Source organism: Girardinichthys multiradiatus, chromosome 13 (assembly GCF_021462225.1).
Source record: "Girardinichthys multiradiatus isolate DD_20200921_A chromosome 13, DD_fGirMul_XY1, whole genome shotgun sequence".
NCBI lineage: Eukaryota > Metazoa > Chordata > Actinopteri > Cyprinodontiformes > Goodeidae > Girardinichthys > Girardinichthys multiradiatus.
This window is the reverse complement of record NC_061806.1, coordinates 9,708,034-9,721,455: the sequence shown is the minus strand read 5'-3', so window position 1 is coordinate 9,721,455 and position 13,422 is coordinate 9,708,034. Positions and strand designations below refer to the sequence as shown.

General features: G+C 38.4%; 1 long non-coding RNA gene across 2 annotated transcripts; it reads right to left on the bottom strand.

The window, feature by feature from the left end:
• Positions 1–4,883: 4,883 nt before the first annotated feature.
• LOC124879701 lies at positions 4,884–11,930 on the bottom strand. Of its 2 annotated transcripts, XR_007041093.1 has the most exons (4): positions 11,841–11,915; positions 11,007–11,195; positions 8,911–8,990; positions 4,884–5,974 (listed from the first exon to the last, which is right to left on the bottom strand). It is a non-coding gene; the product is annotated as an uncharacterized LOC124879701 (long non-coding RNA). The 2 variants fall into 2 exon arrangements; XR_007041092.1 differs by lacking the exon at positions 11,007–11,195 and having other exon boundaries at positions 11,841–11,930.
• Positions 11,931–13,422: the final 1,492 nt, after the last annotated feature.

Genomic DNA, 13,422 nt, shown 5'->3' with positions numbered 1-13,422 from the left:
ACTTTTAGATGGATGAACAATGCTTTACGATGCTGGGTGTTTATATTTTTTTTCTTTATATTGATTTTTATTTTTCTGGTATTTCGGGAAACCAGTCAAGATGAATTAGAATGTAACATCTGTTATAAGTTATATGAAACAAGTAGCGCTAAATCAAGCAAGGCAAGATAACCTAACTATGTGCACTAAACAAACTTCTTATACTTATGGTATTCAAGTGTGCGTGAAATATAAAACCATAGCTGTGGTGCTGATCCCACTCATTAGCTTGACCAAATGAGGAAGGAAAGGACAGGATTATAGAAGTTATAAATGGTACTTAACTAATGACAGAAGAGACACCTCATGGTCTATGATGGTAGCTGATGAAGGAAATAATTGGACACCAGAGTGGGGCACCACTGCTTATGCTAATCATCAAAAGAAGTTGTTTAAGTTCCATAAAGCTGATAATGCATCCAGGTAACAAAGCGAAGAGAGTAAAAATTATGTTAGGAAACTTAACCACAGATGACTAAGTTCCAGGTTATTACAGGAGTATCAAGAACAAATAATAATTGGTTATTGATGGTAGAGCAAGCGGCTAACATGACTAAAAGAGATTGTGTTGTATGTATGGGTCCCAGGCTTTATTATAAAAAATTCCAGCTGTGATACCACAACTCTGTGTGATGGAAGTAATGAATCAAACTAATCCTAATGAAATGTGTCAGCATAAGGATTCTGTTTTTCCTGTAATTAGAACAGATAAGGATAAATCAGTTTTCCATAAGTGGGTCACCACTGGACACTATACATGTATAAATATGACAGAGAGAGGTAATAAATTGGGAAATCTCATTGCAGTATGGTGTATTACAATTGTAAAAGTAAATAAGTGTTTTAAACTAGTCTCTAGAGGAGACATTTGGTGGTGGTTGTTTGATTGATCACCTTCAAACGTAACAGGACCCTGTGCTTAATTACTTTATGGTTATATCCTATGTTAGTAGATGAAGAAACAGATGGACTATTTAGTGTTAAATCCACATGAGTGGCGTGATAGGAAGTGCAGAGAAGCAGCTTGGCAGACTGAGGGAGACTCTACATACATAGATGCTATAGATGAATATAAATTAACTGATCAAGTAGCTGCAGGATTTGAATCAAGTATCTGTTGGTGGTGTACGATGAACAAAAACTTAGACAGGATCAATTATATCCATTACAATGTACAAAAACTAGGAAATTGGACACAAAGCGGATTTGAAGCTGTCCATGACCGATTGGCTTCAACTTCCCTGATGGCAATCCAGAATAGAATTGCTTTGGACATGTTGTTAGCTGAAAAAGGAGATGTTTGTGCTATTTTCGGAGAAAAATGTTGCACATTCGCACCTAACAACACTGCTGCTGGCTGATGGCAGCCAAATGAAAGCCATAGAAGGTTTGAGATCTCTAAATGGCAAAATGAAAGAGCATTATGGAGTAGACGCCTCGATGTGGGACTCCTGGCTGGATATGTTTGGGAAGTATAAAATTTTAGTATCATCAGTAATAATTTCCTTTGCAGTGTTTGCTGCAATTTTGACATTGTGTGGATGTTGTTGAATTCCCTGCTTTTGTACTCTGCTTAACCGTCTTATCACCACAGCTATTTCTCCTATGGAAAACAGAGTTACACAACTCTATCCGTTATTTAAACATCAGGATGATGAAGATGACGAGGATGGGACTGACCACTTTTCTGGCCTGTATGCAGATCCATTTCTATATGATTCTGTGATTTAAATGTCAGTAAGTACCTCTGAGTATAATTGTCTTTGTACTCATGAAAATAATCTTAGTTAAAAAAATCTGACAGAAGTGGCTGTTAAGTGATATGAGAATATGAGCAGATATAAGATATACAGGGGGGAAATGTTGGAATAATTGAATATAGATTTATCTTATATTTTCTCCTATTCTTTAACTTGACTATTTAATTATATAACCTTTCATGATGTTTGTGTGAGTAAAGGATGTGTGAGTTGTCTGCAGGCAAAGATCATAAATAGGAGCTGAACTAGCAGAGAAGGAAACAGTTCAGTTGAGGAGGTCATAAAGATGAAGGCTGATTACACTCAACAAAAGGCACAACTGGCCCTGGAAGCTGAAAGGGGACTGTGGAAATGTGTTGTTAATGTATAAAGCTGTTTATGACCTGTTTACGATGCAGTTGTTGTTTTCCCCCATCCTTTAGAGAACAATGTTTTTGTAAACTAGGGACCCCCGAAAGACAATAAAAAGAGGAAGCGGTCGGATAGGCTTCAGAGCGGTGCGAGATCTGTAACTGAGCACCTCTTGACCGTTTCTCCTCGCAGCGAGTAAAATAACTAATACTTTGTCTCTATTTTCTTTTTGTGTTGTTATATTGTTAGGTGGTTTAAACCTGACAATGTTTAAATTTTTGCAAAAGATAAGACAGATAATATGTGGCTCCACACAGGCCTCTCCAGTCTCTCAGCTCCAGAATATGAGAACATGCTTGTTTCACTCTTCACTGCTTCAACTGTGTGTTTTAATCATTATTGCATGGATTACACATAAGGATATTTATTGTAACTTTTATGGAGTTCACTGTGAGCAGTTACTAAATGTTGCATGGATTACATGGAAAGATCTCACCTTATTTTGACACTCTCCACTGTCGCTACATGCTTGCTCAGTATGAGGGATTGCTGCAAAGTCAATGCCAGTGACTGTCCACTGTCGCTACATGCTCATCCAGGAGGAATGACTGCTACAAGTCACTGACTCGATGCAATCTGCTGGGTTACCTTAGATAGAAAAACTTTTTATCCAATTTGAATAAATAACTGAATCTGACTGCACTGTTCAATGGTTAGGATTAACTGGAATATAAGCCTGACTTTGTGAACTGCCTTGAGACATGTGTTGTGAATTGGCGCTATATAAATAAACTAAATTGAATGGAATTGAACAAATCAATGGCAAGGCTACTGCTGCATCTCTAAACTTCTGAATGTTCTAGTGAGCGCCGTTGGAACCATAATCCACAAGTGGAAAAAACATAATTCCACCATAAACCAGCCACTGCCAGATACCCGTAATAAGAGCCAGTGGAATACTGGGGAGATAAAATCTGATCAGATGAGACCAAAGCTGAACTCTTTTGATGTCATTGCAAACACCATGTTTGGAGGAAGATTGGGCACATCACCTGAAAAACGGCATGCCAAAAGGAATGTTTGCAGATGAGTACATCATGACGTGTGGCCTGTCTTACAACATATTGTACTGGCAGAGTTTTCATTACTGAAGGAAGGAGGACTGGAAAAATCGAACTAGGACATTCTTAATAATCTAAAGATGAAACGAGAATTGATATCCAACAAACACAGCAAAACAAACTCTGTATTGTTTAAGTTAAGAATGACCCAGTATGCACCATGTTTTTTTCATCAACACCAGCAACAGAAGCATTGATGTTAAGAATTAAAAATGTGAACACACCCTTGTCATTGGACCTGATGTTGAACAACAAATCTATCTTTACTGTGTTCAAGCATGCAGGTAAATCCAGTCTCTTGGATCATCAGTAACAAAACAAACTCATGCCAAGAAGAAGATTTAATCACATGCTTGATTGTTGCACCTATTTAAATTAAGACCAACTTGTTCTCATTTTGTGAAACGTGGATTCCTGCAGTAATGAAACTTGGCACAAAGATGTTTTATTCACTTGCTCTAAGCACTTAAAACCGTCATAGATCAGATGATTTGTCATGCACAAGGATTTGTGCCAAAAATAAAACAGATTTTATCACACACTGAGCACAGAACTGCTCAATACCTGTGGAGCTAAATTGGGGCCATAAAGTTTGTTCAAACGAAAAACATTTGAACCTGAAAAATAAAAGTTTGTTCAGAAGAAAAAAATTTGAACCTGAAAAATAAAAGTTTGTTAAAAAAAAAAACCATTTGAACCTGAAAAATTATTTCGAGCCTCCCCCCCAAAAATTTGAAAACTGGAAAAAAAGTTTTGCAACTGGAAAAAAAACAGATGTGAGACTGGAAAAAAACAAGTTCAAAACTACTTTTCAGATTCAAGTTTTTTTTTCGAACTAAGATTTTTTTTTTCGGCTTCAAACTTTTGGCCCTGTTTTGGCGTGGGGGGCAGGGCCTCATAACGGGGTGCGGAATCATGACTGACAGCTCAACACAACAGCTGAACAACATATTCCCAGTTGTTGCATTCAGGGACCGTGGGAACTGGAATTATCTGTAATACATGCGTGGGTTCTCACCGGGTACTCCGGCTTCCTCCCACAGTCCAAAGACATGCCTGTTAGGTTAATTGGTCACTATAAATTGCCCTTAGGGGTATGAATGAGTGTGTGTGTGTGGTTGTTTGTGTGTTGCCCTGCGATGGACTGGCGACCTGTCCAGGGTGTACCCCGCCTCTCGCCCATAGACTGCTGGAGATAGGCACCAGCTCCCCCGCGACCCACTATGGAATAAGCGGTAGAAAATGACTGACTGACTGACATCGTCGATATTCTATATATATGTGATTGCTTTTGAAAGATAACATGCTTCACTGATAGAAGCAGCTTACGTGAATACACGACGCGCATCTCAGAGGAGAAAATATGTTGACAGATTTGCACAGCATTTTAAGTCCGTGTTGGAGATTTCCCATGCTCTCAACATAAAGCAAAAGAACCGCCAGACTAAGCGGCGGTATGAAACCAGATGCAAAACGAGCCGGTATTTTCCGAATATCTTTGCATAATTAAGCCTGGACTTGTTTTCACATGGGCTGGACTCCATGTGTTCTGATACTCGTGGTGGTAGTGTAATGGTGTGGGGGTTACTTTCTTTGCCAACTTTGGGCCCCTTAGTAAAAAGTGTTAAAACACTCCAGTCGACCTGAGTAATTCTGCTGACCACAGACCAGGATATGAACCATGACACAAAGCTCAGATGATCTCAAACTGGATTGTTGGACATGACAAGAAGTTCACTGTACTCCATTGGCCTCAACAGTCACCAAAACTTAATCCAGCAGGGCACCTTTGGGATTTTAGTCGAACGATTCACCTCATGAATGTGAAGCTGACAAATTTACAGCAACTGCATGGTGCCATCATCTCAACATGGACCAAAACATCTCTGTAACAGGTGCCACAGAAATTTGGGAACGTTCTGGAGGCATGTTTATACATCAATACCAAAACCCCTTTAGTAAGAGTAAACAGGATCTGACACAAAAGCATATTGTGACATCCAGCTTAAGCATTTGCACCAGTTAGAAATAATTACTAAAGGTTCTTGAGTCTGACTCTGTACCCAATTCAGATGATTCCTGTTTTGTCGCCCCCTGCTGGGCAATTTACGGCAGATGGAGTTGGATTTTCTTTCAGTTTTTTTATATACGTTATATAAATATAAAACTTCAATAAAATAGAAAATAAAAACATTATGTAACCTTAAGAGTACGCATTTGCTGCCCATCTCATTAAAAACTAGCACTGAAGAAATGTAGTTAATTATAAATTCTACAACTCTTGATTCAATGCAAGGCTTCATTAAGGGGTTCTGGACTTGCTGCATGTGGTTAGTTAAAGCAAGAGAAGACATGGCAGCAAAAGCGGAAAAGGATCTGAAGAGGTGGATGGCCCAGGATCTGTGGACAACTTTATCGAGGTGAAAGGGCCCTTCAGTAGTGGTGAGCCTGGAAGCAGGGGGGGCTCAGGAGAGGTGGAGAGCCCATCACAGAGTAAAATACACTGGAGTGGTGGTGGAGCACGTTGTGGGCAGGCTGGAAGCAAAGAGGGCTCAGAAGCAGTGGATGGCTGAAGAGAACCGGAGGGCTCAGGAGCTGAGGTCACAACAAGTTGGTATGACAGGCTGCCTTTATATGCTTCCTCTTCTGGGGAAGGTTGGCAGAGTCAGGAGAGCAATGGCGCTTTCCAGATACCTTAGTGACCTGCAGAAGATGAGTACCACAAAGAGGAGTTTAACATAGGACCTACTTTCAAGTTTAATTCATTGAAACCAAACAGCATATCTGTATGATGAGTTGTGCCAAACAATATTTAGGGTTCTCTGATTGACAGGAACATCACTTGCTAAAACATGCATTAAACTAACACTGCATATGTACAGTAATGTGCCAAACTTATTTGAGCTTATTGCTGGTAGACTCAAATCAGTGAATTTCCATGCTGCAGTTTAAATATAAAATCTAGTTATCAGTCTGTCAAATAATGGATCTGATGTTATGAGATCTTGTGAATTTGAAATGCTAAAAAAAAAAAAATATATTAAAGCTAAGTCTCTCTTGCAAACTGCTGTGTAGATGCTATCAGTGGAAAATAAATCTATGCTATTATGCTCCCCGTACATAAATATGAGCACTTTAAGATGTATACTAGTGTTTAAAACTATTATTTTGAAATAAGAAAGGAAGTAGTTTTTGAGTTGTGTTATGTTGATGGAGTGAGGTAATAAAAACTGGTTGGCTGACAACTAATACATTATTATGGGATAACCACAAAGAACTTTTCTCCAGTTTATTGTGACGTACAGTGGTATGAGAAACTATTTGCCCTCATAGATTTCATGTGTTTCCTTTTTTACACTTACATTTTCCAATTCTGTAAGAAATCTAAATATCGCACAAAGTTAATCTCAATAAATACAAAATGCAGTTTTCAATTTGTTGTTTTTATTAAGAAGACCAAACTTATCTTACCGTATGTGGAAAAAAGTTATTGCCCCCTACACCTAATTAGTTCTGCCACCTTCTGCATCAACAGCTGCCATCAAGCATCTGGGATAGGAGTGTTTCTGGCCCACTCCTTGGAAAAATATAAAAATTTAGCCACACTGGAGGCACAGAATCTAAATCGGGTTTAAGTTTCAACTTTTACTAGGACATTCTCCTTCAGTACTTTCTGCTAAGAGCTGAATTTGGCAGGTTGTTCATGTCTTGAAGCAGCAAGGCAGCCCCCAGCTTCACACTACCCCAACCATGTGTATATACCTCCCAAAAAGTTGCATTCTTCCCTCTTTGGTACACATAATATTTCACCAGAGGTCTTGGGGACCATCAAGATGTTTTTATTTGGCAAATGTGAAATGGGCCTTTATGTTCGCTTTGGTCAGCAGTGGTTTTCACCTTGAAGCTCTACTAAGGAGGCCATTTTTATCCAGTCTGCTCCTTATTGTTAAATCGTAACCTCTGACCTTAAGACAAATGAGGCCTGTAGTGCTTGAGATGTTGTTCTGGGTTCTTCGGCGAGGTCCAGGATGAGCCGTCGATGCACTCTTGAGGTAATTTTGATTGGCCAGTCACACCTGAGAAGGTTCACCACTGTTCCAGATCTTCTGTGTTGTGGATACTGACCCTCACTGCTGGAGACCACCGTATAAATCCGCCTGCAAACTCGGATCGGGACATGATGTGCCGCTTCTACCCTACGTCTGTCAGGTTGTAACTAATTCCACGGGTGGGGCAGTGCTCAGGCTCGAAGTAGCTAGTGAGTTCAACTTTCCAAAAAATATATGGTTTATTACAGTTATTTATTAGGGATGAGAACTGCTCTTTTTGAATTGCTCAAGTTATCTTTCTCTGCTAATAAAATGTGTTTGTTGATTTTAAACATGCAAGTCTGACAAACAAGCAAAACAGATCAGGGCAAATACCTTTTCACAGCACTGAACATTTTCACATTAATGCATCAAATCTCAGCTTTTAAATCATTTAAGTCATTTTGTACACAAGAAGCGTTTATATTTCATGCTGCATGCGCATTCTTTGAGAGACCAAGAATATGCCAGAACCCATCATCTATGTTCACAATCCAATATTAAAAAAAACACAATTTTCCCTCTGGTTTGGCCTGATGCACATCTGAACTGTTTTAACCATGTGACATCTGACCTCTGAAGAGCTTACTCTTTAAAATGAGTTAAGTATTTAAAACACGAGCACACAGAAACCAATACAGACTTTTAAAGAGTTCCAACCACACTTTTTACATCCTGAAAGTTTCATCTTTGACTTTCGTCAGTTTCTGAGGAACTAATTCTTCTCAGAAAGCAAGTTTCATAGAAGTTGTTTTTTTTTCAGAAATTGTCAAATCATGCTTGAGAAATTGAGCTTGTGTTTAAATGATGATGTGTTGATGCAGCTGAGTGGGAATCATCCTCAACATTTTTACAAATTTGAAGAAACAAAATGCCAGATCGAAGTTTCAACACAAACCTCCTCACTGATTACTTGAACATGTTTTGGAAACAGATCTTTCCTTTGACATTAAAAGGACATTTCTCAAAGCTTCAAATTGTTTCCAACTAAAACTAACTGATGTATTTCACACACTTGTCACTAGAACGGTTCATTTATTAAATGTTTTTGGTACAGACTGACTGACCTTTCAGACCTTTAACTAATCTGCTTTTAAAAGCACCATTTAACAACATTAAGTACCAAACACTCCAAGTTGAGAAACTATCCACTAAAAATTAGTAATCAAAAGGTAATTTATAATAAAAATGGTTATTAATGGCTGACTTCAGAAGCCGTTTTACTTCAGCAGCATTACAGACAGAAATGACTACATCAGGGCCCATCTGAAAGCAACACCATTTTGTTTAAATCTAGATTTATGTTGACTTTAACGTCACTTCACCATGTAGCATGTGCCTACTGACTCTGGAAGGCCTATTTGTAGAAAGAGTTTAGGTGCCAAACTGGCCTCCCTGCAATCCTGAGTTTTAACATTTAGTTACCAATAAAAACAAGCAACAAGAGGGGCTTTAATTGATTTAGACTTTTAGGACATTATTTCAGTTTTTTGGTTGTGTCAAGGTGTAATGCACGATGTAAATATGCATTAAAAAGTAGAATTTATTTACCTCAGTTGAAGCAGCTTTAATCCAAACATGCTACGGGTCGCCCTTGTCCTCCTCTGCTCTGGTGGACTGCAATGTTACTGCTGTAGCACAGAACAGAAGTAGTTTATTTCTGGAGCAAAAAACTTCAGTTGACCAAAGTGCTGCAATTTATAAAAAAACATTTAATTATAAATACAAATTTTCATAATTAACATAATAACATAATTAACAGAAATAAAGTCTTGAAAACATCAGTCTGTCTGTAATTTACCTATTTAATGTGTTTCTCTTAGTGAATTAAGTTACTGAAATAAATATTGAATAATATTGAATAATATTCTATTTTATTCAATCTGACTGTATATTCCCCTCTGATTCGCTCACTCTCTGAAAAAGCAGAAAATTGTTTCCATCCAATAAAAAAGTTGTCATTTGATTTTGATTGTTTTCAAAACATTCATAACATAAACTGCAAAGCACAACTATTCGGTAATCTACAACACATTACATCATAAAGTTAGCATGTGGCCAACATTAACTTTTTCAATGTGTCTCTGGGCATGAAAGGAGTCTTCTTTTGTAGATCTGGATCACCAAAGGAATCTTATTTTAATCTAAACTCCACAATAAAAACAACCTGAATATTGCAGGAACATTTCCTAATGCAAAAACATTATTTTGAAACAAAGGCCAGAATCAAATATTTTGACACATCCCTATAATCCTTCTATATATATATAAAAAAGAAATGACTGATTTAAATAAATCTACGGTTCACAAATGAAATGTCCTCCTATGGGACTTTACAGCTAATTACACAACATCCTATAAATGTCCCTCTTTCTTACTCTCTTCAGTCCTGTATATTGGACATAGATATGGATTTCAACTTATTGTCACAGGAATTTCCAGTGCTAAATGTATGGTAACTGACTACGTTACCTTCAACATGTAACTCAACAGTAAGTAACAGCTTAACAAAAAGTATTTCACGATCCAAAAACCGATTTCTCTAGAAAGAGTAAAAACAAAAGCAGTCAAAGACATCGGGAGCACCTGGACTTTTACCCCCATCCTGCACGATCCACTACATCATGCTATGCATGATTGGCAGTCACTGCCATCTAGTGGCGGAATTTGGAATTACCTTAGACACAGGTGTTTACAGAGATGTGTGTAAGTCAGGATAACTGTAAATGTTTGTTTTAATCAACATAAATTTGTAATACTAATCTGAAAATTAAATCACAAAGTAGACAAAAACGTATGTTTTATCCACAGATTTTCAACTTTAAAGTTAAAGGCTGAACGCCTAGGTATTAATGTGTATGGCTAGCACCGTAGGCTAATTAAGAAGTCGTGGCTCAAGCTAGCCTTGCAAGTAACAGTCAAATTCAAACCATGAATTATGAGCTAAAGGCAGACATGAGATCAGCTAGGGAAGATATACTGAATGAAAAAGGAATTCTCTGACTATCAGTCTACAGGCGTTCTCTATTCCCTTCCTCCTTATATGCTACGTGTTTCAAAACCCTGCCACTGGAGATTCTAATAGTGAATTTTATTTTAAACCAGCACCAACTACATCCATTTCCACAACCTTTCACCCCTGCAGGCAATATTCAAGCCTTTTTCTCCTCTGAATTAACCTGCAGCCTCTTCCCTACATGGCCTCCTGACAAACCATCTTACACTTTCTAAGTTAAAGCTCCACATCACTTTCACCTCCTGAAGCCCACCGTCTGCAGGCAGGTTTACAGGTACATCTCAAAATATTAGAATATTGCGTAAAAGCAAAATATTTTTTGCCAGTCATTTCCAAAAGTGAAATGATTATTTTATAGAGATTCATTCCATAGAGTAAAATATTACTTGCTTTTTTTCTTATAAGTTTGACGATTTTAGCTTACAAGTAAAGAAAACCCAAAATTCAGTTTCTCAGAAAATTAGAATCTCACATAAGACCAATCAAAAAGGGATGTTTTAAGCATAAATGTCAGGCTTCTGAAAAGCATGCCCATTTCTAATCACTCAATGCTTGGTTGGGCCTCCTCTTGAATGAATTACTGCATTAATACACCATGGCATAGAGGCAATCAGCCTGTGGCATTTCGTACGTGTGATGGAAGACCAGGTTGCTTTGATAGCTGCCTTCAGGTCATATGCCTTGTTGGGTCTGGTGTCTTTCATCTTCGTCTTGACAACAGCCAATAGATTTTCTATGCTGGCCAATGAAGAACAGGAACATCATGGTCATTAAACCAGCTTTCAGTACCTTTGGCAGTGTGGGCAGGTGCCAAGACCGGCTGAGGAAAAAAACAAAAAAACAAATCAGCATCTCCATATAGCTTGACAGCAGAGGGAAGTATGAAGTGCTCCAGAATTTCCTGGTCGACTGTTCTGGTTTACTATGGACTTCAGAAAACACAGCAAACCAACACCAGCAGATGACAAGACACCTCAAACCATCACTGACTGTGGAAACATCACACTGGACTTCAAGCAACATGGATTGTGTGCCTCTCCACTCTTCCTCCAGAATCTGGGATCTTGATTTCCAAATAAAATGCAGTATTTACTTCCCCTAAAAACAGGACTTTGGGCCACTAAGCAACAGTCCAGTTCCTTTTCTACTTAGGTAAGACATTTCTGACATTGTCTCTGGTTCAGGAGTGGCTTGAAATGAGGAATGTGACATTTGTAGCCCATTTATAGTATTCGTCCGTGTGTGGTGGCTCTTGATGCACCAACTCCAGCCTCAGTCACGCCTTGTGAAGCTCCTCCAATTTCTTGAACAGATTTCACTTGATAATCTTCTCAAGGCTGCTGTTTTCACTGCTGCTGGTGCAACCTTTCCTACCATGCTTCTTCACTCAATTTTCTGCAAATATGCTTGGATACAGAACTCAGTTAACAACCAGCTTTCTCAGCAATGACCTTTTGTGGCTTACCCTTCCCATGAAGGGTGTCGATGACTGTCCTCTGGACATCTATTCAGTTGGCAGTCTTCCCCATGATCATGTAGCCTACTGAGATAATTTAGAGGCTCAGGAAACCTTTGCAGGTGTTTTGGGTTAAGTAGCTGATTAGGGTGTGACACCATGAGTGTTCAATAATGAACTTTTTCACAGTATTCAAATTTTCTGGGACTATGAATTTCAGGTTTTCTTTACCTGTAAGCCAGTCAGTCATTTTCTATACCTCTTTTTGCATAGTGGGTCACAGGGAAGCTGGTGCTTCTCCAGCAGTCTATGCTGGATGGGACCAATTAACTAACAGGGTAGTCTTTGGACAGTGGGAGGAAGCCAGAACTATGGGAGAACATGCAGACTCCATGCAGAAAGACCCCAGGCTGGGAGTTGATCCCAGGACCTTCTTGCTGCAAGGCAACAGTGCTACCAACTGCACCACCGTGCAGCCCCCTTTTAAGCCATAATATCATCAAAAAATCATCAAAATTACAAGAAACAAAAGCTTGGAATATATCACGCCATGTGTGATGATTCTATATAATATATGAGTTTCACTTGCTGAGATGACTGGCAAAAAATATTGCACTTATATGTAATGTTCAAATTTTTTTACATGTACCTGGACATCTCCACTGTTCTTGTGGCCTACACTGTGTAAAATTGAAAGAGGCTGACTGCTTTATACTGTGGAAATCAGCCAGAATCACATCCGCCAACTAATCCGCTTCACAGATTTTGGATAAATATTTCCGTAGATATAGCACAGGACATTTTTCAACGTTAAGCAGCTTTAATATCTGTTTTATTTTTCACAAATTCTGTTTTTTTCTTTGTTTGCTTGTTCTGAAGTTCATAGAAAACATACAACTTACACAATTAGGATGTTTGTTGTGGCACCAGTGGCCTTTATTTAAAAGTATATAGACAGGAAATGGACAGAGAGAGAAGAGGGGGGGGGGAGAGAATGCAGCAAAGGTCACAGGGTCAAGAATCAAATTCAGGATTGCTGCGTTGAGCACTCATAGCTTCTGTGCGCCAGCCCTAGCTCTACACCACATGCCCTCCTAATGATGTTTTTTCAACAACTTTTTTGACTTTTCCATAAAGCATGGAGAGGACTATAAGGAAACCCTTTATGGCCAGAGCTACTACAGCATTGTAGTGATAAGGTGTCCAAATAAACGTTAACCGTTAATACTTTGTCATAGTAGACTGTAAGAAGTAACAGATGTATTTGGAATTTGGGGTCTTTTCAGTTTAATTGATATTATCTAATTCAATGTGATTACATACAGTTAAGCCCAAAAATGTTTTATACCACCAGCAGATTGAGAATAATTTCCGATCAACCAAAAAGTTTTGATCTGATTTCGAATCAGACAGCTGTCTCTCAAAATATAAAACAACTGTGTAAAAAGGGGTAGCAGTTTTTCATTAATCAATTGAAACCTTTGACATCTTCGGCATTCATCAATCAAACTCTTCCTTGTACTTAATTTTTAGTCATTAGCTCTAAATCTTTGAGTGTGGAAGGCCTCCTTGCCATTAACTTAATCTTTAG